The sequence below is a fragment of the Chiroxiphia lanceolata genome, chromosome Z (genome assembly GCF_009829145.1).
Source record: "Chiroxiphia lanceolata isolate bChiLan1 chromosome Z, bChiLan1.pri, whole genome shotgun sequence".
In the NCBI taxonomy this organism is placed as follows: domain Eukaryota; kingdom Metazoa; phylum Chordata; class Aves; order Passeriformes; family Pipridae; genus Chiroxiphia; species Chiroxiphia lanceolata.
Genome location: NC_045671.1, coordinates 35,210,481 through 35,236,290, shown reverse-complemented (window position 1 = coordinate 35,236,290; position 25,810 = coordinate 35,210,481).

The window sequence follows — 25,810 nt, the reverse complement described above, 5'->3', positions numbered from 1 at the left end:
TTAGAAATTCCTATCTATACTCTTTTTCTTTCCCCTTTGAGGATAGCTTTTTTAGTATCATCCAGATAATCAGAATTTATAACAAAGACTTAGGACATGCAACAGATCAGGACTTGGCCAGGTACTACTAATTGTCGTTAGGAAAAATTATCCAGAGACACACAGTGAAAAAAAACCCATAATATGGCCTGTAGTATCAAAATACTGCACAAAACTTTGGCAATCAATACCACAATTACAGATGGAAGATATCTAATTGGAATGTACTGTTCAGTGGGACTATTGATACAAAGCATAATATTTTTTGTGGCCTACTTGCTTAAGCAAATCTGAGCAAGCACAGCATGAGTGCAGAAGTGGAGAGGAAGAGAGCTGCAGACATTCCTGACCAACAGAAAGAATCTGGAGGCAAGGCAGATACTGCAGGAGGTTCCTGGGTGTAAAGGAACACTTAGATGATGATTTCTGTGAGTGTTAGGACATAGGTTCTCATTCTGATCAACGCTGTCATCCCAGAAGTGACATCCTTACAACTCTATTGCTAAACTAGTCTCAGATCATATCTCTACTTTATCCTCTTTTATGTTCTACTTGCATCACTTTTCATCAATTTTGACAGAAAAGTTCAGTCTCACTTTCCGAAGATGCTGGTGTCAATCATTACAACATACAGATATTGGGATACCAGGAGAGAATCCGGTTAATAAGGTTTCATCCTATCTGATGGACATCTGAAAACAGAGAATGAAAATTTTTAACATTTCTCTTAAATTTGAAATGTTCAACCCTCAAAGGCAGTTCTGTTAATTCTGAATGATCAGCCTTCCCAGTCATGAAAAGTAAAGTAACCTCTAAGTGATTCTGCAAAACCCACTAGTTGCATAAGTAGTAAGACCTTTGTTAATACCACTTACTGTAGGTAATTGTTGCAGTGTCCAGTGATTTCAATTGTTTAGGAAATGAAAGACTCTCGGACTATAACATGTTTTCCTTTGATGGTGAATGACAAGAAATGCACAAAAACAATATTAATTTTCCAGTTTTTCCTGGTGTTCTCAGTCATTTAGAACCCTTCATGACGAAGCTACTCTTTAATACATTTATTCTGGATGACTTACTATGAATTCAAAAGAAGAAAGCTGAATTAACCAAATCCTTTATGCAGCAATCAACAAATGAAATAAAATAAACAATCTCTACTGCTCAAGTAGAAACTGCATAAAGTATTGACATTAGACTAAACAAATCACTCCACCTTCCTTGTAAAATAATTGCAAACTCAATAACTAAGTTTTTTCTAGTCATCAATATTTTACATATATTGCACTTGCTTCTCTGTTGGTCTGCAATATAAGCTGCATATAAAAGGGACTAACCAAGTTTTTTAAACCAGTACCTGTTCCATTAAGACAAGTCTAATTCTAAGCATTTACGTTTCCTGTGTCTTTGTTTAGACTATTCACCTGAAGGAAAGATCTGAACAAGAAGGCAAATTAAAAAAAAAAAAAAAAAATCTTCTTTCTATTCCTGGTATCCTAGAGTTACTTTTTTGCCTTTCTTGTGGGAACAATGAAACACTATAAAACAATTTTTTTTGCTAACACCAACAGGAGTGGTTTTAAGAAGGAGTCTCCAATGAGCAGAAATGCAAACGATTACACAAGATGTAAGGCAATGGAAAGTCGGATCTTGTTCTGTTTAGGTTTTTCTCCTGGAAGTTACAGAAATGTTAGCAGAAGCACAGGGTAAGAGGATAAAGATTCAGATTTCAGTATGGAGTAACTCTGTTTTGCTCTCTACCCTAAAAGGAGTTAGCAAAAAAAATTTAGATTTTTTTTTTATATATATATTAAAATACTTGCATGATAGTATTAGTAACTTCCAGGAATATTTGTGGAGTTTATATTTCAGTGAAACTAGACGCAATCCAAACCAGCTTCCTTTGCTTCTTCCTCCATTTTAATGTCTTGCAAAAACCTTCTTTCCCCTCTGACACTTAAAAAGGTTGAAACTCATACTTTCCAGAAGGAGAAATTTAGAGCAGTAAAAATGGACAGTACGGAACACATATATGTATTTGAATGCATAAGCACACACATAAATATATTTCTCTCTCCTCCCTGCTAAGTACTGTGGATAGAGAAAATCAGAAAAATCTTTTACCTTCTTTTACCCTCAGTCTGGCGTACTTCTCTGTATAACCATGGTCCACATAAATGTACATAATAAAAACACATAATGTGAATTTATGTATATTGAAAGTACAGACGGAAAACAGTAGGTTGAGAAATATAATGTAGTGTTCATAAACAGTGTTTTTGTTTATCATATGCACCCAGCAAATGAGAGTAAGAAACAGGAAAAGCAATAAAATGGCAGCTCTACAGTTGAAAGACACAATTCCTAGACTACTTGAAGTATCCTCTCACCTAGCCCTTGTAATGTTAAGCTTAATGCATTCTGCTTCCTTTCAGCCTCTTAGTGACGTATGAAGGCATATCAGCAACTTCAGAGGTAATTAGTACCGAAGCACACCTCTTCCTGGCACCCCAATTTCCAGTGCTGAGCTGGATGTTCAAAGGGAAGGTGCCCTCTATGCATCATACCACCAATGCTATATGGAGCAAGTGGATTGCATTGATTACACAGCGCATCAGAATCGGGAACATAAAACACCTGGAATTTTGGAAATTATAACTAATTGGCCTGAAGGTGGGAACTTCAGTCTGCCAGATGAAGAAGAAGAAGGACCAGTGAGTCGAGCTGAAGAAGCTCCACCACATAATCAGCTGTCAGACGAAGAGACACACTATGCCCTTTTCACCTATGGTTTCTACCGTATTGTAGGGAGGAGCTGGAAGTGGAAAGCAGTTGTTTGAAGTCCCACCCAACAAGTGGTGGAAGCCACTGAAGGCGAAGGCAAATCGAGTCAGTTTGTGGAACTCAAAGCTGTCCAATTGGCCCTAGAAATCACAGAGAGAGAAGGATGACCAAGGCTCTATCTGTACACCAATTCGTGGATGATAGCCAATGCCCTATGGGGATGGCTAGACTGGTGGAAAAAGATGAATTGGAGGTGTAGAGGAAAACCCATCTGGGCTGCTGATGTGTGGCAAGACATCGCTGCCAGAGTGAAGAAACTGAATGTAAGAGTCTGCCATGTAGATGCCCATGTGCCCAAGAGTCGAGCTAATGAAGAACATGATAACAACAGACAAGTAGATCGAGCTGCAAAGATCAAGGTGTCACAACCAGACCTAGACTGGCAGCAGAAGGGAGAATTGTTCCTAGCTCGATGGGCCCGTGATGCTTCAGGTCATCAGGGCTGAGACACCACCTATAGATGGGTACAAGACCGAGGGGTGGATTTAACTATGGATACTATTTCTCAAGTTATCCATGACTGTGAAACCCGTGGCACTATTAAGCAGGCAAAAAGGTTGAAACCTCTGCGATATGGTGGACGCTGGGAGAAATATAAATATGGGGAGGACTGGCAAGTTGATTACATCACATTGCCACAGACCCACCAAGGTAAATGCTATGTGTTTACTATGGTAGAAGCAACCACAGGATGGTTAGAGACATATTCGGTACCACATGCAACAGCCTGAAATACCATTCTGGGTCTCGAGAAGCAGGTCCTGTGGAGACATGGCACTACAGAACATATTGAGTCACACAATGGGATTCATTTCAAGAATAATCTAGTGGCCACTTGGGCATGGGAGGATGGTATTGAATGGGTATATCACATTCCATATCATGCACCTGCTGCTGGGAAAGTTGAAAGGTGTAATGGACTGTTGAAGACAACTCTGAAGGTACTAGGTTGGGAAACCTTTAAAAACTGCAATAAGCACTTAGCCAAGGCCACCTGGTTAGTTAACACTAGAGGCTCTGTCAGTTGAACTAGTCCTGCCCAAGCAGAATCCCTCCACATTGTAAATGGAGACAAAGTTCCAGCAATCCATCTAAGAGGTATGTTAGGTAAGGCTGTTTGGATCACTCTTCCCTCAGGCCAAGACAAACCCATTCGTGGGATTGTTTTCGCATAAGGGCCTGGAAATACCTGGTGAGTAATGAGGAAGAATGGAGAGATCCAATGTGTGCCTCAAGGAAACTTAACCTTGGAGAAAACCTAATTATGTGCTTTGAGTTGTGTTTTGCAGGAAACCAGACACCAGATGCAAAAGACTTGAACAAAACTGATACCGGTATCCAATGATGTCTGATGATGAGACAGCCCAGCCCAGTGAACCAGTCCTAAACCCAGAACTCTGACTGTAATCAAGGAGGCAAAGGATCTGAACTGAAACGATGTTAATACTGATCTTCAACAACAGACGACAGCCTCGAAAAATAAACAAGGACTATATATATATATGTATAGATACACACGAGATATAAGTGTTACATAAAGAAATTATATAGAATAAGGGGTGGAGAATGTAGTTTGGATTTTTTAGGCCTTTCTTAGCAATGGGGGCAGAAATCTAAGGAAGTATTCCATATCATCCTTTAGCGTAACACAACATATAAAAAGGCGTAGATAAGAGAGTTCTCTCTCTTCGCTCTTCCAGCAGCTGAAAGTGACAGGTCTCTCTGCAGACGATATTTGCTAGTATAGGTCAAGGCCTGCCTGCTTAGACCTACCGTTATCTCCAGCCCCTTCAGGAGGAGTGGGGAGTTGGTTGGTGCTTCCTCATTCAGGGAAGTATTTAATTAGTTTTTTGTTTGTTTGTTCACTATCTCTCTGTTAGAGGTGTATATTTGAAGGGTATTTGGGGGTTTTTTGTTTTTTTAATTCCTGTTTCCCCCTCCCTTTTCCCTTTTTTTTCCCCTCGGGAGCTCTCTATTGTGTGTATAATATATTCAAATTGTATATAAAATTGTAAATATATGTAAATATATTTTTTTGATATAATCTCATTTTTATTCAGACTTCCTTTGGTTTTTCTGTGGTTCGGTTTTTTTTCTCACTTGAGAGAGCAGGAGGGGGGAGGAGACAGTTTGGACTTGGCAAGAGAGCCAGGCCAAATTGACACATGCAGTCTATTGGGAAGAACTTTATTTCATTTTTATACAATTATTAGACTTGCCCTTGTTAGTATTTATAGCATACACGGTAATCTCAGGTCATTGTGAATGACTCAAAGTTTCTCTTTTTTTCTGTTACTTTGAAAGAAACAAGAGCTGCATCATCCAGCAAAGACCAGATATGAAAAGAATTTCACAATCTGGCTAAATGTCTGTTGGATAATATCTTGCCATCACTCCAAACATCTCTCTCCTATTTCTTCTTTCACCAGCTTTTTATTGCTGAACATGATGCCATGTGGTCTGGAATATTCCTTTGGTCAGTTGGGATGAGCTGTGCCAAGTGTATCCCCTCACAACTTCTTGTATAACCTCAGTCCAGTTGTTTTCAAAGCATTTTGAAAAACGTAAAAGTCCTCAATGCTGTGTAATAATTGCTCAGCAATAGTTAAAACATCCCTGAGTTATCAACACTGTTTCCAGCACAAATCCAAAACATAGACCAATACTAGCTACCATGAAGAAAAATTAACCACCTATCCCAGCCAAAACCAGTACCTGGCAAGAATTGCAGGAAATCATAGTATTTTGCATTCATTTATATAGTTGTAAAGAACGAAAAAAGCAAAGACTTTGTATTGGTGCTGTGGTGGTTTGGGCTAGACCTTCCTTGGTGACCAGTTTGTAACCAAGGAAGGGTCCAGATTTACCCAGTATTCCCTACGATTTTTACGTAAGCCCGACAATAAGAAAGGAGGAGAGGCCTTCGCTCTCTTTCCTTCCAGCGGCTTGGAGGTGCAGGTTCCCTGCTGTTGAGTCTGCCGTGTTGGGGAGCAAGGCCTGGTAAGGCCTTGTCGACCTTGGGAGGCGGAGGTTGCTGGTGATCGTCCCGGAGCGACTCTCGGTTGTCCCAAGGAGAGTGGTGGGATATTTCTTTGCTAACTCTTTAGTTACTAGATCTCGGGCTACTGATTGGGATATATATATATATTATTTTGGTTTTGTTCCCTTTTCCTTCCCCTTCCCTTTCCCCTGTGAAATTGTATATATTTTAATTGTATATAATTGTAATATAAGTGTAAATATATTTGTATATATCACTTTAGCTGTCTCTCTCTCATTTCGGGTTTTCTTGGTTGTTTTTCTCCCTCTTCTCCCTGAGGTTTTTTGGGGGGGGGGAACTCTTGTGGTAAGGTTTGGAGACTTGGCAGGGAGCCAGCTTCAAACCATATCAGGTACCCAAAGAAATCTTCAGGTACGCATTGACAAAAGTGACCTCTAACGAGATGTCTTCCATTGTTGCATATTGAGGATTTAACACAAGGAAGGAGATTATTAAGGAAAGAGGGAAAGGTGTTGTTTTGTATGACTATACAATATGTTAACATGGCACTTGCATTAATAAACTGTGGTGAAACTGGATATCAGATGTGTCTGTTGTACTGAGAAATTTTTTGGGGGGAAAAAAAAGGAAAAACAGTAATGAGATCAAATGCAATGCAGAATAATAATACATGCTTGTATGATCAAATGTAAAATATCTTAACCTGATATTCCCGTTTGATGAAGAATTATTTGATTAGAGGGAGTTGACTAGAGGAGTTACTTGCTCTGGAACCAAAATTAGCTTCAATAATGTCAATATGAGTGAATACTTCTACCAACTCTTGCTGATGAAATAGTACAAAAAGATTTCATCAGTATAGGAGATAACTGGATGTCTGTTTGCCCAATACATTAACTTTCAGAACACACTAAATACATGAATTAACAGAAACCATAAAAAATTATGCACACTGGAATGAATTGGAAAATTTTCTGTTAGCTGTATCAACTTACAGAACACAGACTTGAGAAAAGCAAATGAAATTTTTATTCATATCAAATGAAGTGTTAGGATGATACTAGAAAATATTTGCACAATGGTAGAAAGCATTAGTAAGATACATCTGAAATTTAAAATTCTGGCCATCAGTGAATGTTATTTCACACTAGAGTCTGAAGATGATAGGAAGACCCTTCTCAGGGAAGCAGAAAACTCTCAGAGAAGTAGAAGCTAGGTGATTAAGACAGCTTCTGATGGAGTTGTCCCTTTTAAGTCACCCAGCCAACACTGCAACTATCAGATTAGATGGCAGAAATAATATGACAAGGCATGTCATGCTCTCCGTAAGCGCTTCATTCATCCACCCCTTCTTCTGGGCTATAATCTCTGACTGGACCAAATCCAGTAGGATCATCAGCCACAGTCTGTTTAGCCACAGATGCACAGAAGCTATGGGCAAAACATGTAAGAGTGAACAAGAGTGACTCAAAATAACATTTCTCTGTTGCATCATAATAACACATAAAATAGAGTTTGCTTGTTTTCGTCTTCTAGACAGAGACAACAGAAGTGAAGACTAAGGGTCCTGTTGAGGTTTACACATTTGTGTTCCTCCTGTCTGTCAGTGCTATCAAAAGAACATCTTTCTTATCAGTTCCCATAGTCAAATTTGACACTCCCTGAACACTTACCATCCTCCTTATGATACATCATATACTTTTAAAGCTGAATAACAGGGTCTTCTTTGATTCCTCACAAGTTCTGACACTCATGTAGGAGGGTGGATTTCATAAGCAAACTACAGAAAACTGACACAAAAATTGTTAAAGGAAAAGACCTAGATCTCCCATATCATTGAAAATCACAGTTCGAGCCTTTCTAATACATTTTATATTTCATGGATTACATGGATTGTTCCCCTTTTCTGAAGCCTGAGCTGAATAGCAAACACTCAAATGTTTTTCTGCTCTGAAAAATACATTTTCCCAGCTCCTTCTGATCTACATTGTTTCCTGCATATATAAATTTAAACTAATAAAATGAAATTAATATTGGCTTCTTTAATTTCTGCTATAAATACATTTTTACTTCTATTTTATATGATCATATGATTTTACTTCTCTTATGTATGATAGAGTTTCTGGGAGAGAGAGCGCAAATGTATTGGATCTGGCCTGTTATCAGAACAGTTCACAGGGATCGCACAGTGGAAACAATTCTGTGCACCCCAGTAAACGAAGAAAGAGTAAAGGCAATGTAGTCACCTATGTATCTTCAATCAAATTCAAATTGGAATGGTTTAGGAAAAAAAGATTCTGGGATTATTATCTTTGCAAATTCATTAAAGAAGGTTTATGTTTGAGCATGAATGGAAAGAACATGGATGGAGAGAATAAGGTAGAACATTTTTATTTACCCCAGCATTCTAAGCACTAACAGACAATGCATTCAGTTAACTAAAAAAAATTACAAAAAGAACACTAAATGTTGTCTGTATCACCTGTGATGTGCCTTTTGAACGGAAATGTCACACACATATTATTCTGTACCTACTATGTTTCATTTTGTGGATAATTTTTCTTTCCTTCTGTTACTTGCACAAAGCAGTGTAGAGGAGTAAGTTTTTGGGGAAAACAAAAAATGACTAAGCAGGCCAGCTACTCACAGAAGTCTCAAAATGAGTTCTCAAGTAGAGCTTAAATTCCCAGAGGACTGAGTCTTACATCTTCACTAGCTTTGGCACAAAACTGTTCAGAAAAGAGCAAGATGTTCAGAAAACTCACAAGCTGTACCAATCTGCTGGACTACCTCCTGGAATGAGTACTGCCCCATTTGAAGTCTGAGAGACACCTCAATCAGCTAGTAAACTTGTACTCAGACTATATCAACTTCTAAATAGTCAAGTATCTTTTTGTCAAATGTGTGCTTTCTATCCCATGATAGTAAAATTCTATTCCCCAAATCTCACATCTGCTGCCCACATCACATTCAGTATGAATAATTATACCTTGAGGCTCTCTGTTTCTGTGGTGTCAGAGGTGCTTAAAGAATTTAAGCTGGAAGGATTTCATGGGCACTAAGGTTCATGCAATCATCTCTTTTCTGTGGAAGGTCCACAGGAGCTACAATCCCATTATAACTTCGAGGAAAGTGTAAACTTTGAAGTTCCAGTTGCTCCTGAGAGATGAGTCTGAGCACAGCCCAGATATTGCCCAGGGATGGGGACAACACACCCTCTGTGAGGAGCAGATACTCTGAGAAGGCATGAAAGCAAAACTGGAAGTATCCTTGCAATATATCCTCATTCAAAGGAAGCATACGTTTCTACTTAATGTAATTTTGTCTCTCAGTGCTCTCTTTCTAGGCCCAGCTAATGATGGTTGTGACCCCTGTATTGATCCAGCTGGGTTTGCTGTAGCTGCTTACAGACAACACATCTTTTGTTTTCTTCCCTTCAGCTCTTCTCCCATACCCTTAGAGTTTCTCAGGCAGAACTAATATGTGCAAGGTCACTCCTTTCCTTCGTATTTTCCCTTCATGACTGGAAATAGCATAATCTACGTGCTACTTACCCTGGCCAATATTTTCAACAGGAGACTTACACTTGTTAATGGCTCAGTTTGTTCACCTTTGTCACTGTGTGTCAGCAGTTGTCTCATTTATGATTTGTAGGCTCTGCCCTCACATGTGCTCTGTTACATATATATAGTTTCAGGTTGTGCATATGTGTCTAATGTGTATATGAACATATACAGTGGGTGTATATAAATGTAAAGATTTGTACATGTAAGAGGGTGTATGTATAATATAAAAAATCGCATGCCTACACTGAAAATAGCATTTTCTCAAGAGAACATCATGGCAGAGTGAGGTGAGGAAAGGAACCTTCCTTCTCAGTACAGTAACAGGACAGCCAGAACTGTGCCTGACTGCAATGCATGACACAAACCATCCTTTGTTATCTCCAACTTTCTCTCTGTGTGAAGGCCAAGCACTGGAAGAATCATTACAACTTGTTGCAGGACACAGTATTTACGAGATACCTATTTTTTTAATGGAACCAGTCAGCACCAATCTGGTCAGTGACAATCAAGAGTGGCATTACACAAGTCAATATAATTCTTATTTAATTGGCAAATGCAGATCTATTTTTTCTTCTCTTTATTTCCCAGCCAAGGTTCTGTCTTGCAATGTATATGCATAAACAAGCACAGTCAAGCCTGCTCAGTGTTACCCAACATAAAGGACTCAAGAAAAAAATGTGCTGTTTGAGTTGTCCAGCTCTGCCATAATATCTGTTTTCCATTTAGGGCAGGCTAGTCTTCTGAGGACTTTCGGTGTATACTCTTCTTTCTTATATGAAAAGGAAGGTTGTGGAGATATTCAAAAGTCTTGTGAACACAGCTCTCGGTAATGTACCCTAGGGGATCCAGCTTGAGCAGAGAGGTTGGGGCCTTACCTTACCCATTCTGTGATTCTGTGAAATGATTTCACATTTTAAAGTAAAAAAAAAAATAGTTGGGATACAGAAAGCTTACTTTCAAATCAGATACACAGATAAGTTATAACTCAGGACCCAAATTTCAAAAAGTGATGGGGTTTTTTTCTTTTATTTGTTTGTTTGTTTGTTTTCTGTAGGACAGTGTATAACTAACATTCAGAATCAACAATTTCTGTGTGATGACGAAGAAGGTTAAATTTTCAGCATTCTGAATCTTCTTAGGAACAAGTAGTGCTATATAAAGATTTTTCACTAGGAATTGCTATGGAAAAGATGAGTAGTTCTGGCTTGACAAGTCTGTAATCTTGATACAGAATGTTGTTTAAAACATTACCAAACTAAAAGTTGCAATGGGAAGCAGGTTGGAAAAGTATTATCCATAAACTCTGTCTGAAACAATCTAGCCTTTCATTCTCAAGACATCTACCTAAATGCCATGCTTTTACATCACATAACCGGATACTTTTATTGACTAGAAAGCTGTTGTGTTGGGGAAAACATACTGTTTTATTGATTTCCATCAACGTTTCTTCATAATTAAAATCACAGCATGGCTATGCTTCATTCAATACAATAAGGTTTAAAAATTCTTGTTTGGCAGAATTAAACACTAAACTAGTTGACTAATTTTTCTTATTACATTAGTTGAGGCTAGGTGTATCTGTTGGACAGATTTCATCTTCACATGTAAATAATGTTAAAAAACCCCCTGCAAATTAAATCCAAACGCATATCTACCTATGTACTTGTGTTTGAATCTCCATCATAGCACTAGTGTCTGCGTAGGTCAGGTCGTTTTTCTTTATGAGAAAGTAAATATCCCTCCCACTCAGAGATGGCAGACACCACTGAGGAACTAGGTGATACACAAGTTACTCATTAATCACAGTCAAGGTACTTGCTTTAGAAAAGAAACACCTGAATGAAATGTAGTGGCTTTTGATACAGAGGAGATGAAATTATATCTGATGTGACCTTGTATTTTATGACCCTATTCATTTTTAAGCATGATCTGCTGCACATCTCCTGTGCAGCAAAAATTTAGTGATTTTCTTCCACAACTCATAAGAACAAAGTTTTTCTAATTCTATAATACCTTAAAATCAGATTTTTACTCAGAAAGTCGTGTATTTTTTTAATCTTATTTATCTTTAAAATTTAGCTTAATCTAATATGAAACTACAGCTGCTACTTTGTGTTAGTGTTATTACACACTCATTGAGTAGAGGATGAATTTATGGTTTTCATCTTCCTTTAACTGTGTGTTGCTATACCTTATCTTTCTAAGTTTTTATTAAAACTCCTGAATTCACATATTTCCTTAGGAGACAATACCATTAAAACTTTGCAATCAAATTAGCGACATGATACTTTACTCCAATTTGAGATAGTTTAAATATAAGGGACACGCATTGAGAAGAGACAGTGTGGAAAGGAAGGGAAATTACAAAATGCCAAGAGAGATGGAGTACAGTGCAATAAATATTTGATGTAATTTATAACGGAAATAAACTATAAGAAGAGAAAAAACTGTAATTAAGTAAGTTCAAGGAACAAAACTCATTCAAGGAACAGAAGTCTTTCAAGGCATGCTCAGATAGGATCTCTCTTGGAAAATTCTTTCCTGTGATCTGTGAGAGTACTCATTGGAAGACTACATTTGCTCCTTCTTATAGGCACCCTTATGAACAGAAAAAAACAGAATAGTGGACTCAATATGATAATTCCTGCATTATTAAGTGTAATAGGATGTTTTCATCATCCTATTCCTTGTCCTGGGGAGGATGTGCCCATGAACACTGAAAAGGTCATCTCAGGATCTTTCAGTGAATCTGTGCTGTGTCACAAGTCCTACAAAAGTACATGACAGACAGGTAGAGAGTTTGTGTGTTGAACTTTGCCAATTATGATGACCTGTTTCTTTGTCATCTACAGACTTTTATGTCTAGTCTCCTGCTTAAATTGTGAGCCCTTTGAAATAGCAGCATTTTTTGGTCTGTGCTTGTGCAGCATCAAGCAACAAGAGACACTGGTTTCTGACTAGGGGTTCTAAAAGTATGAAAATTGTGGTAATTAATGTGACAAGGAATGTCAGAAATGGATTATTAAATGTGTAAAGAGTTTTATTTGGGATTTACAGCTGTGTGGATTTGCAGTTTCAAAACATGTAATATTCACTGAACTGAGGGTAAGAAGAAGATGAGCAGCTTTCTACACAATACATATGCATTAGCAAAACTGAACTTCCTTAAGGAACTTCTATTACAGAAAAGGTACTGAATCTTTCTTCAATTAAAGAGTTTTATGTACTTTAACTCTTTGACTATGAAAACACTTGAATACAAGGAACTAAAAATAAAATTTTCATTGGATGAAAGCTGATTCAATTGCTTTTATATCCCTTGCTCCATTGAGTCCAAAGTCCTCTAAAAATAAGAGCTGAGAATGTAGATTCAAGCATACTCCAAGCCTTTCACGTAGAATTTTACTGAAACAGAAAGACTACTGTCAGTGTTTCCACTACAAACCTGCTGTTCTGCACAATGCTGAACTATCATGATTTGGATACTGTTCATACACATATTTTGTTGTGTTTATGCGGCACCGTGAAAGGTACCTAATGGAATAAAATATGCCAAAAAGCCTGGGTCGCTTTTAATAAAAATTAAGTTATTAGGGTGAAAGGTTGCTTTAACAATGATCAAACATTCATTCAGCTTCCATCTACTCACTTCAGAACTTGCTATAGTCAAAAGAATAGTGGGCAAAAATGCTGCTAGATGTTACTTCTTTCAGGTTCTATTAAAACTGTAATAATCTGCTTCCATTATACATTTTCCCGTATATTTCAATCAACATGTCACTTAGCTGTTGCTCCTGAAGTGCACTTAATATTTTCATTAAAATCAACAGAGCCAAGAAATGACAAGGGTGCAGGTGGATGCAAGCAATTAAACTTCTTCTATATGTGTTGTTAACTAGCAGTTGGAGAAAGAAGCTTCATTCAACACCTGTCCCTTTCACTTTAAATGACAGCTAACAGAAACCCACTTAACCAGCTTTTGTCTACTTACTTTGCTGACAGATGATGTGAAGAAGTAGGCAGTTATAGGGCCAGTAATTCAGAATTAATTTTCCCTTCAAAAGAGTGATGTGGACAACTGAGTGCAGTAATGGTACCTGCTCAGAATTCAGGGGGTAAACAAGATAATTTGAGATGATGGGACAGAAATAAAAGCTCTTTAAAGGTTTTCTCCTCAAATGGTTCTAAAAGACACACTCACCAGCACTTTTTATTCGCCTCAAATCAAAATCAGAAGAGTTAATCATTGAAGCATTAGCCTGATGTACTTCCGTGTGTTGTCAGATTGTAAAGGAAGCAAATTAAATAAAAGACAGAGGGTTGCAGCCCACCTCAATATTAAAACTGTGTGATGGTAAAATGCAGAACCTAAGCCATGCAGCAATTTATTGATATGATTTATTAATCATATTTTCAGATCATGCTACAAATTAAAGGGAACTGCTGGCTGCACACAAGCTGCATATTTGCAGTAAAAGGAAGTCATCGTATGTTTAATCATCCAGCAAAAATTTTTTTATCCTGCCACCTGTGCGGCACTAACTGGAGTAGACCTCATTCGCAGCAGAAAAACCTAGTGTAAAAAGCACCTCTGCTTACAGAGGAACCACAAGCAGTGATTCATTCTTTAAGTGTGTACAGATTTCCATGAAAATTAAAAGCTGCAAGTCTACATCCACTGCTCATCCAGATGTGCTGTTAAGGTTACCTACACACATCTCCACAAAGACTCAAGGCACGATCTAGAAGCTTTCAAGCAAATTGAGTATAAGAATAGGTTTACCTGGATATTTCCTCTCAGTGTACTACTATGTAGACACGAACATTTCAAGACAACCTGTCAAAAAGAAAGGGAACCTTCTCAGCACTTTTTGTTCTTGCAGAGGGAGTTAATTTGAGGTCTTTTGAAAGAAAGACCTTCAAAGCAGTGTAGACACCTCTCTATTACTACAGGCACACAAACTTGGAACTGGATATACCTATTGATCTGTGGCTCTCTAACTCCTGGATGTAGCGCTAGAGGGAGTTAATGGGACTATGGATAGGACAGCTGCCAGACTAGGCTGCATTTGGAGTCTGATACATCATAATCTTTGTTTCATTTCTCTCTGACATCAAATCCTACTGTGCAATCCAGTCTCATTATTATTAGTTGACTGTTTCTGTCCTCTCGCATTTTACTCTGCACTCTAAAAGCTGAAGCCTACAAAATATATGGAGGTATTTCAGACCTCCGACACCGGCTCAGGGCAGCCCCCACCCTCCGGAACCTCCACGCACCGCCGGGCTGCCCCCAGTCCCACAGCGGGGCCACCCCCTTCCCAGGCACCCCGGGCACAGGGCGGTCCCCAGCTGTCCCCAGCCCCAGATGTGGACAGGACTGAGAGAGAGGAGCCTCGCCGGCGTGGACTGTGCCCTCGTGGGAGATGAGAAGGAGACCCTGGGAGCACACAAAGGAGAAGGACAACTCTAAACTCGTTTTAGCCCTGTAAGGCCATCCATCTAAGAGAATTAAACCTACGTCCTGAGGACCTCACTACCACCGTCCAAGCTCACTCAGCCCTGGTAGATGAACCTTAGGATTAAAGGGTGGGTTCAGTTCTGGGCATACTGTGTCTCACCTAAAAAATCCACTGTGCGGGCTTGAAGGCCTTACCCACATTTGCAAAGCCGGGCGAGGGTCGAAACAGCCATCTTCTACGAATGCAGTCACAGAAAGATCAAAAGACAAAAGCATATACACCTGCCTCCAAAGATGCGCCCAAATTAACGCTAGCATGCTGGAATATCAGAACCATGCTCAATTCTGCAGATAGCGGTCATCCTGAACGTCATTCTGCCCTAATTGCCCAAGAACTGTCACATCTCGACATCAACATTGCTGCTCTCAGTGAAGTCCGTCTTCACAGGGAAGGCAGCCTCAGAGAACATGGTGCCGGTTATACACTCGTTTGGTCAGGTAAGCCCAGAACCGAAATGCATCTCTCAGGAGTTGGCTTCATGATCAAAAACTCTATTATTCCTAAACTCGAAAATCTGCCAACAAGTCATTCTGACCGCATTATCTCCCTACGCCTTCCACTACACAACAAGCAACATGTTGTCCTCTTTAGTATATACGCCCCAACTCTCCAAGCTGACCCTGCTGAAAAAGATAAATTTTACACTGACCTGCACCGCCTTACCCAAAAGGTTCCTGCAGACGATAAGATCATTATCCTTGGTGATTTCAACGCCAGAGTAGGCAAGAATTTTGAAGCCTGGAAAGGAGTATTAGGCAAGTATGGTGTTGGAAACTGCAAAAATAATGGTCGACTTCTGCTAGAATTCTGTGCGGAGCAACAGCTCACCATCACTAATACTATCTTTCAGCAGAAAAATAGTCTGAAGACAACCTGGATGCACCCCCGTCCTAAGCATTGGCACCTCATTGATTATGTCTTGGTGCGACAGAGATGTCCGCGATGTCCACCATACCCACGTGATGCCCAGTGCAGAATGCCAAATAAACCATCGATTGGTGCGCTGTAGCCTCAATCTTAAATTCAAACCTAAAACGGGCAGTATCCCAAGGGTAAGACTTCAAATTAACAATCTCCAATCAGCCACAGTGAGAAACAAATTCGAGGCTAACCTTCAAAGTAGGCTCGATAACCATTCCACAGATTCTACAGATACCTCTCCTGTAACACTTTCGCTTCATATTAAAAATAGCATCCTGCAGTCCTCTGAAGAAACCTTAGGGTTCTCCCTCAAGAAGAACAAGGAACAAGACTGGTTCAACGAAAACAATCAAGAGATCCAGGAATTGTTGAGGAAGAAGAGAACTGCTCAACAAGCACATCTTGCTCTGCCATCCTGTCATGCAAGAAAAACAGCCTTTCGTCTCGCATGCAGTAAGCTCCAACAGAAACTCCATGACATCCAGAACAAGTGGTGGATCGATCTAGCTGAAAAAACTCAATTATGCGCAGACACGGGTGATCACAGAGGATTCTATGAGGCCCTGAAAACAGCATACAGGCCTTGATACCAGGTCCAAAGTCCTCTACTCAGCGCTGATGGTCAAACACTTCTGACAGATAAAACCTCCATTCTGAATCGATGGTCTGAACACTTTCAGACTCTCTTCAGTACTAGCCATGTAGTTCAAGACTCAGTTATTCAGTCCATCACACAACTACCAGTGAAGTATGAATTGCATATTTCCCCCACTTTAGGAGAAACCCTTAAGGCCATACTGCAGGTGAAAATCAACAACGCAGCTGGGGTTGATGGAATTCCACCCGAAGTCTACTTCGTGGGGACCTTACACTCCATGCTAAATTTCATGAGTTTGTGGTGTGCTGTTGGGAACTAGGCGAACTACCATCAGACCTTCGTGATGCAATCATCACTTTGTATAAGAAGAAAGGAGTTAAATCAGACTGTTCAAATTACCATGGTATTACTCTGCTCTCCAATGCTGGCAAAATCCTGGCAAGAATACTCTTGAACAGACTAATACCCACTATAGCAGAAGGAATTCTACCTGAAAGTCAGTGTGGTTTCAGAGCCAACAGGAGCACCACAGACATGGTATTTGTCCTCAGACAACTGCAAGAGAAGTGTAGGGAACAGAACAAAGGTCTCTATGTAACCTTTGTCGACCTCACCAAGGCTTTTGATACTGTGAGCAGAAAAGGTCTGTGGCAGATTTTGGAACGTTTAGGTTGTCCCCCCAAGTTCCTTAAAATGATCATCTCGCTCCATGAGGATCAGCACGGCCAAGTCAGATATGGTAACGCATTTTCTGAGCCCTTTTTAATTAAGAATGGTGTGAAACAAGGCTGCATTCTCGCTCCTACCCTATTCACCATCTTCTTTAGCATGATACTCCAAAGGGCCACAGCAGACCTCGATGATCAGGACGATATCTACATTCGATACCGTACTGATGGAAGTCTATTCAATCTAAGGCAACTGAAGGCCCACACTAAGACCTTAAACCATCTTGTCCGGGAGCTGCTTTATGCTGATGACGCCGCCCTTGTCGCCCACACAGAAGCAGCCCTGCAGCGTTTAACATCCTGCTTTGCAGATGCTGCTGAGCTCTTTGGGCTGGAAGTCAGCTTAAAGAAGACAGAGGTCCTCCATCAACCTGCACCTCAGGAAGTCTTCCATCATCCCCATATCACCAGTGGCCAATCAGAGCTCAAATCAGTCCAGCAGTTTAATTACCTTGGTAGCCTCATCTCCTCAGATGGTAAGATCGACGGAGAGATAGATAACAGGTTAGCAAAGGCATATAGTGCCTTCGGAAAGCTTCATAAAAGAGTTTGGCGAAATAAACACTTGAAGAAAAGTACAAAGATCAGTGTTTACAGAGCCATAGCGCTGTCTACTCTCTTATGTGGATCTGAATCATGGGTCATTTACCGCCACCACCTGCAACCCCTAGAACGCTTCCATCAACGCTGCCTCTGTACAACCCTAAACATCCACTAGTCAGATTACATGACTAATATGTCTGTTAGAACAAGCAGCAGTCACAAGTTTTGAGCCCATGTTGCTGAGAACACAGCTGCGTTGGGCAGGGTACGTCTCAAGGATGAAGGACCACCGCCTCCCTAAGATCTTGCTTTATGGTGAACTTGCCACCAGCTGCCGCATGAGAGGAGCCCCGAAGAGAAGATACAAGGACTCCCTGAAACAACATCTCAGCCTTGGCCGTATTGATCAACATAACTGGTCTACTCTGGCCTCCAATCGGGAGGTCTGGAGACACATCATCTATAACATTGCTGCTTCCTTTGAGAACACATGCAGGATCACTCTTGAAGAGAAAAGACAATGTAGAAAGAATCGTGCCTTGCAGAATATATCACCTATTGCTGCATCTTCTGCAACCAGACATGCCTGTCTTGAATTGACCTTTATAGCCACCAGCACGCTTGTAACAAATGTTGGTAGTACCCTTCCCAAATCTTCGTTCTTAAAGCCTAGCCATGATGATTTCAGACCTAAGTAATATTTACTGTGACTGCATTCAGAAAGAGCCCAAGAGAAGGAATGGACTAATCTTCAATACACTCCATGATTCAATCATGTTCGTCTTTTACCTGAGACTTATATACTTCTGAGACTCAGACTCTTGTATCAGAATATTAAAGGGGAGTCCAGGCTCAGGCTCCTCACAAAACCCAGCTGCTTTTCCAGGGAAAACTACCTGCTCTTCAGGTTTGCAGCAAAGTGTAGTGCTGATGAGTTGCCAGAGTGGGAAAGTTTGCACACGTGGAAGGTGGGTGGAACTCACAGCCAAGTTTCTGTCTTTCATGCCTCGCTAACCTGTATGCCCAGAAGCTTGGGCATGCCTAGAACGAGCAGTCAATGGGCTCCAACCACAGATCCCTAGAACTGCAGCAGGGCTGAACCTCATCAGCCCAGCTGAGCAGTGGCTTTCAGCAACTGCAACGTTAAGTCCATTCCTCTTGTGTGTCAGACACTGTGCTCATGGGTTGGGCTTCATGACAATGCAGCACTCAGTCTCAGGAGGGTGTCATCCCCACACCTCCATCATCATCTCAACCTTACAGCAGAGACTGTGCAAACCACTGCCTCTCATCCTGTGAATCAGATTGCATCGGACATAAAATATGTGCTGATGTGTTTCTCTGTTCTTTATTTCCTCCAGTCATAGTACTCAATCACGTTATGTCAGATCTTGAATTAAGATCCAATTCTTCAAAGATTTGTAGACTGTTCTCTGTAAAACTTAGGCTGTCCAGAAAGGTGTGCAAGCACATAATTTCAAACATGTACACATATTTGTGCAGGATCAGAACCTTTGTTTGCAGATCCATTATTGTGCAACTCATGTTTTATTTATTTGAAGAATAGTTCAGTACACTCTGAAATCCATTAATATAATAATGTTCTTATAACCAAATTTCACACAATAACTACTACCCCTTCTCATGTTTTTCCCAAAAAGAATAGGCCTTACACATTGGTTACTTGAAATACATCAGGAGAATTGGTTCTAGAGAACAGCACACTTACCATGTATGATGGCCTATGTGGTCTCCAGCTACAATGTTCCATATAATACACACTCATGCATCATTCATATGGTGTTTATTTCAAATTTACATTGACAAGACTGAGATCTGAATCTGGCCCAGGTCTGCATATGAGGGTTGCTATGGTAATGACCTATTCTGTTCAAATAGCAGGGTAACTACTTCACAGAAAAGCTGTATCTCCTACAACAAACTAAATCTATTCCTGTCATGTTCCTCCCTGAGCTGTTGATTATAGAAAAAGAAATGCTTATTCTGCCAAATAGACACACTTTATTCTTCATAGTATCATAGAACAACCTCGGTTGGAACAGACCTTAAAACTCACCTCTTTTCAACACCCATGCCATGAGTGCGGACAACTTTCAGTAGACCCAGTTGCTCAGAGCTCCATCCAACCTCACTCTGAAGAACTCCCAGGAATAGAGCATCCAGAGTTTCTCTGGACAACATGTTCCAGTTGCCTCACCACCCTCACAGTAAAGAATTTTGTCCTAATATCTAATTTAAACCTACTCTCTTGAAAAGTTTCAAGCCATTCACCTCTTTTCCTGTCACTACATGATCTCTCCATCTTTCCTGTATCCTTCCAGATACCGGAAGGCCACAATTAGATCACCCTGAAGCCTTCTCTTCTCCTGACTGAACAATCCTGATTCTCTCAGTCTTTCCTCATAGGAAGGGATCCACCTAATCATCTTGGTGGCCTCCTCTCAACTCACTCCGTGTCCTTCCTGTGCTGGGGATCCCAAAGATGGATGCAGCATTCCAGGTGGGGTCTCACCAGAAGAGAGTAGAGAGGTAGTATCACCTCTCTCATGTTGCTGGTCATGCCTCTTTTGATGCCGCCCAAGATACAATTGACTTTCTGGGCTGCAAGTGCCAAGTCACAGCCTCTGATCCACCAGCATCCCAACTCCTTCTCAGCAGAGCTGCTCTTGATCTGTTCATCCCCCAGCCTGTATTGATACCGGAGGTTGCCCAGACCCAGATGCAGCACCTTGCACTTGGTCTTATTGAACCTCATGAACTTCCCATGGGCCCACTTCTTGAGTTTTTCCAAGTCCCTCTGGATGGCATCCTGTCCTTCCAGTGTGTCAGCTACATCACTCAGCTTGGTGTCTCTTGCAAACTTGTGAGGGTCCACTTGATTCCTTCAGCTGTGTCATTAATGAAAATATTAAATAACACTGGTCCCACTATGGACCCCTGAGAGCCAAAACTTGTCACTGACATTCATTTGGACTCTGAGCCATTGACCACTACCCTCTGTATATGACCATCCAACCACTTTCTTATCCATCTAACAGTTTACCCGTCGAATCCATCTCTCTTCAATTTAGAGAGCAGGATGTTTTGGGAGACCATGTCAAAGGCTTTACAGAAATCCAGATAAATGAAATTTGTAGCCCTTCCCTTGTCCACTGTTGTAGTCACTCCATCATAGAAGGCCACTAAGTTGGTCAGGCAGGACTTGTCCTTGGTGAAGCTGTGCTGTCTTGAGTCACCTCCCTGTCCTCCATGTGCCTCAACATAGCTTCTAGGAGGATCTGTACCATGATCTCCCTGGGCACAGAGGGGAAGCTGACACGTTGGTAATTCTCAGGGTCCTCCTTCCTATTCTTTTTAAAGATTGGTGCAATATCTCCATTTTTCCAGCCAACTAAGACTTCACCTGACTGCCATGACTTTTCAAATATTATAGAGTGTGGCTTGGTGACCACATCATCCAATTTCCTCAGGACTCCAGTATGCATTTCATCAGGTCCCTTAGACTTACATACATTCAAGCTCCTCAGGTGATGTTGAACCTGATCTTTACTTGAAGTGGGAGGGGCTTTGTCCTGCTATCCATCAAGAGAAGTTGCCATTTAAGACTGAGACAAAAAGTTTCTTGGATACCTCAGCCTTCTCATCATCCATCCTTATCAGTTTTCCATCATTGTTTATTGGGAGGGTACACCTTCTGTGACCTTTTTTTTCTGGTTAACAAACCTGTAGAAGCCCTCCTTGTGATTTTTTGCATCCCTTGCCAGGTTGAGTTCCAGCTTTGATTTGGCTTTCCTCACCTCATCCCTACACAAGCGAACTTCATCTCTATATGCTTCCCATGTCACCTGTCCCTGTTTCCACTATCTGTGCATCTGCTTCTTTCCCTGTTGTTTGACCAGCAGTTCCCTACTCAGCCATGTCAGTCTCTTGATTTCCTTCCCCTATTTCTTCCTGGGGATTGATAGCACTTGCACTCTGTCAAAGACTTCCCTAAAGATCTGCCCGTTCTGTTCCACTCTCTTGTCCCTGAGTCCTATTCACTATCTCCTTGAAGAGCTGGGATTTTGTTTTCCTAATGTTCAGGATCTTAATTTCACAGTTCTGACCCATATCCCTCAGGATTGTGAACTCCACAATGCATGATCACTACAGACTTGGTGACCACCAGATTCAGTATTGCTGCCCCTTTGGTAGGGCTGCCCATTACTAGGTCAGAAAGTTATGCTCCATGCATTCCAGCAGTCTTCTGGATTTCCTACAGCTCTCTGTGCTATTTTCCAGCAAATGTCAGGATGGCTGAAGTCCTCCAGAAGGACAAGAGCATGTGAGTGTGATGTCTCCTGTTGCTGGAGCAAGAAGGCTTCGTCAATAGGCTCCCCTTCATCAGGGGCCTGTAGTAGACACAAGGTTCGATTTCTGATTCTTACCCACAGGCTTTTAACCTGTTCATTGCTATTCCTCAGAGACAACTCTTCACACACAATCCAACTCTTCATGTAGAGGCCAACCCCTGCTTGTCTCCTTTCTTGCCTCCACCTCTTGAACAGTCTGTAGCCATCAGTAGTCACACGCCAGTCATGGGATTTGTCCCATCAAGTTTCAGTAATGGCAACAAGGTCATTACTTTCTAGCAGCACAGTGACTTCCAAGTCCTGCTTATTGCCTGTGCTGCAGGCATTCGTGTCAAAGCTCCTCAGCTGAGCTGTAGGCCATGTCATCTTCCTAGAGGACCACACCTTAATTCCTTTGAGAAATTTCACTGATGTTTCCCTGTTGGCTTCTCTGACCTCAGAAGACCCTGTCTTGTCTCCGTAAAACTGCAACTGTGCTCCAGTGTGGCTAGTAAAGTTCAGTCACCAGCAGAGAGCCCTCACCAGCACCCTGTCTCTCCAACCTTTGTATATCATCCCACAGCTTCCCAGGGACAAGCCTGATATTGTCCCCCTCCCCCATCACATCCAGTTAAAGCTCTTACTATTGTACCTAATAATGTTCATCTTGGCCTATGTACAGTTTTGCTGTTCTGTGATTCTCAAGAGAAGTTTATGTACAGAGTGCTAGCATGGCCTCAAAGTAAATTTGTATCTCCTCAGTATCAGAACTTTATCATCTATTTGTTTTTAAGGTACTGCTAACACGTAGGTTCAGTAATTGTTTGTTTAGCATTATAGTCATGAAACTGTCTTCCTAAAAGTGCTTAAGTGGACAGAATTGCTAAGCACAGAGCTGGAATATAACTTTGGACCTTAATTATATCTTTAGAGACCGAAAGAATGAAAGCAAAAAGTAATAGAATTGGACATCTGATACAGCGATAATCAAAACAAAAATGTATTTTTAACTTGTGTATGACTATGTAAGAGACTGGTTTGTAAAAGATTGAGGTGGTAAAAAAGTATATACTTACAAAGCTAGGTGGAAGCAATGAAGTTCTTTTTGGATGTGCAAGACATTTTCTCATACTTCATCTTTTATGACTTCTAGACAAATCTGAAGTTTCTTGACATACAAATCAGTTGGTTTAAAGTACCTGGAGTTTTCAAACTTGAACTGAGGGGTGGCTTCTCCACAAAAGTGGTCTTGCAATGGAATCTAGCATGTGGCTTAAAACAGAACAAGAGTATACTACTTCCATTTTCTTGCTGTGAGTGGTATTTCTGTTGATAGTTTACCCAGCTAATCTATTCACTTCCTACACTTGCCCTGCAACACCGAGTACTTTTTGGTAAATTTACCCCAGTTCACATAGTTCCCAACACAGAGGAATCCATCAGTTCTGAATGTAATCTGAGAACAGATGTCCAATTACAGATATAAAAAAGATGACCTGGGACATATAACAGACATTTGGTTCTTGGTCGTCTGAAGTTTGTTATGAAAACAAATTTTTAATATATTTTTCTACTCCTTTGTTATTTTAATAGTGCCTGTAGATTAAGTCACAAAATTTATTCAGTTTTACCTTTAATTCTTCTCGTTTTCACTATTCTCTGCTCAAGATTTAGAAGACTGTTATTGTTTGTCTTCATTAAGGTTTTTGCTAATGAAAGGTGCTCAGAAAGTTGGGGGGTTTTGTACTGAAATGTTTGTTCTATATTTTTTCTCCTTAAATTCAAGGGTAAAAACCCCCTTTTTTCTAGTCTGAGTGATAAAATATTCTATTCTGACACTATCTAATGTGGTTAATGAGTATTATTAGAGCTAATTCTCAGGAGTCTGACAAATCAGATTAAGCAAAATTAACTTTATGGTTTGCTACTGACTCTGGTTGCTAAATATAACAACTGTGGAAATCAAATAACTATCTTATTTCAAAGAGATATTTTATATATATATATGTTTCCTGAAAATAAGACACTCGTTCTATATGCTTACCTGGATAAGCATAGGTGGTTTTGCTAGTTGCTCTTCTACTCAGCTTCTGACTTACTCATATAGAAGACATTGTAGATATTTTTCAATCAGCATTTCCATAATTCTTGGGAAAAAAATGATATAATGAGGAAAAGGACACAATTCTTTCAGCATTACACTTTATTGGTATTTTTTTTCATCTTCTAAATACTAATCTGAATGAATAGCTAAAGTAAATGCTAAAAAAAACCCACCTACGTAAGAGAAATTGCTACTACTACCTATAATCTCCATTAATATATAAAGGATGAAAAACATTTGCCAGCCTGTAGGACTGAGGGCTGTGAGCAAGATTAAAAAAAAAGAAAAAAAGAAGAGTAGGCAGAAAGTAGTTGAAGCTACAAGAAACCACATTTTTAAACATTATAATAAAACATATAATAAAACATAGACTAGAGTTTCTGGCTTACAGGTAAAACTATTGCTCTTTTTGGTTAAAGTAGTGATCTCCAGTGAGCAATAATACTATTAACTGTTCACTTTCTCAACCCAGAAGGCAATTACTTGTTTCTCACTGTAACCCTCAGTGAGTAATATGTGCATATATATTCCTATTTTTAAATCAGAATTAATTTGCAACAGTAAAACTAATCAGACAATTATGGAAAACATAGATATAAACAAACAATGAATATAAATAATGTGGATATATACTATTACCGGTGATAGCTTTCCTGAAAGAAGAAAATCCCACAGTAACTGTTCTTTTCTTCATGCCCAAAAGACAAGAAAAATGCAAAAAAACACTTCAGTTGTCAGTCCAGACACCTCTCATTCCCCTTGCAAAAAAAGTGCCACATAGTAGCAATATTACAACATTATTTCTTCACCCATAACATCAGGAAAAGTTGATAGGAAGTCTTCTGGAATGTCTTCTCTAATGTTTTTAAGTGCTTTAGCAGCTCTATTCTCCATCTTTATTTTGGAGCACTCACATTCCCTCTCATCAGCCTGTTTTCTCATTTACCAAACAAAGCCGGACTGATCCTATGGGTACCATTTCAGACATGCCTGTGGCATCTAGCTCTATAAACCCTGTACATTAGTCTGTTTTCCTTACCAGGATCAAAGTTTCTCTCTGCTTTACACTCTGAGAAGTTTTACCATGTCACAAGTATAAGATCAATAAACATTTTTTTTTTCATTTTCTGGAAATCTCACAATAGGATAAATCACACATTCATGTTTGGGGTTGACAGAGATGCTCAGAGAAAGTGGGATTCATATCAGTTTGTCCACAAAATGTCAATGCATCAAGAAGAGGGGGGGGGAAAAAAGCAAAACCAGACACATAATAAAGAATTATTCATCTAAGTGAAATGACATTCTGTTCATAACCAAAGAAAGCAAGGGATAGTTGAACATTCATTAGAACATTTTATGAATACTCAGGCTGTCCAAGTGGGTGCGAAAGAAGCTAGGCCTGCAAAACAACCGAAACACTCTAAAAGTCTGGCAAAGCAGCAGAGATAATAGCTCTTCCAATCAAATCCCACATGCATTTCAGCCATGACACAACTGTATCTATTGGAGATGGTTTTTTTTAAATGTGTCTAGGGACATTAAGGTCAAGGAGAAAAGCTTCTGTAGGTACACTGGTGACAAAAGGAAGA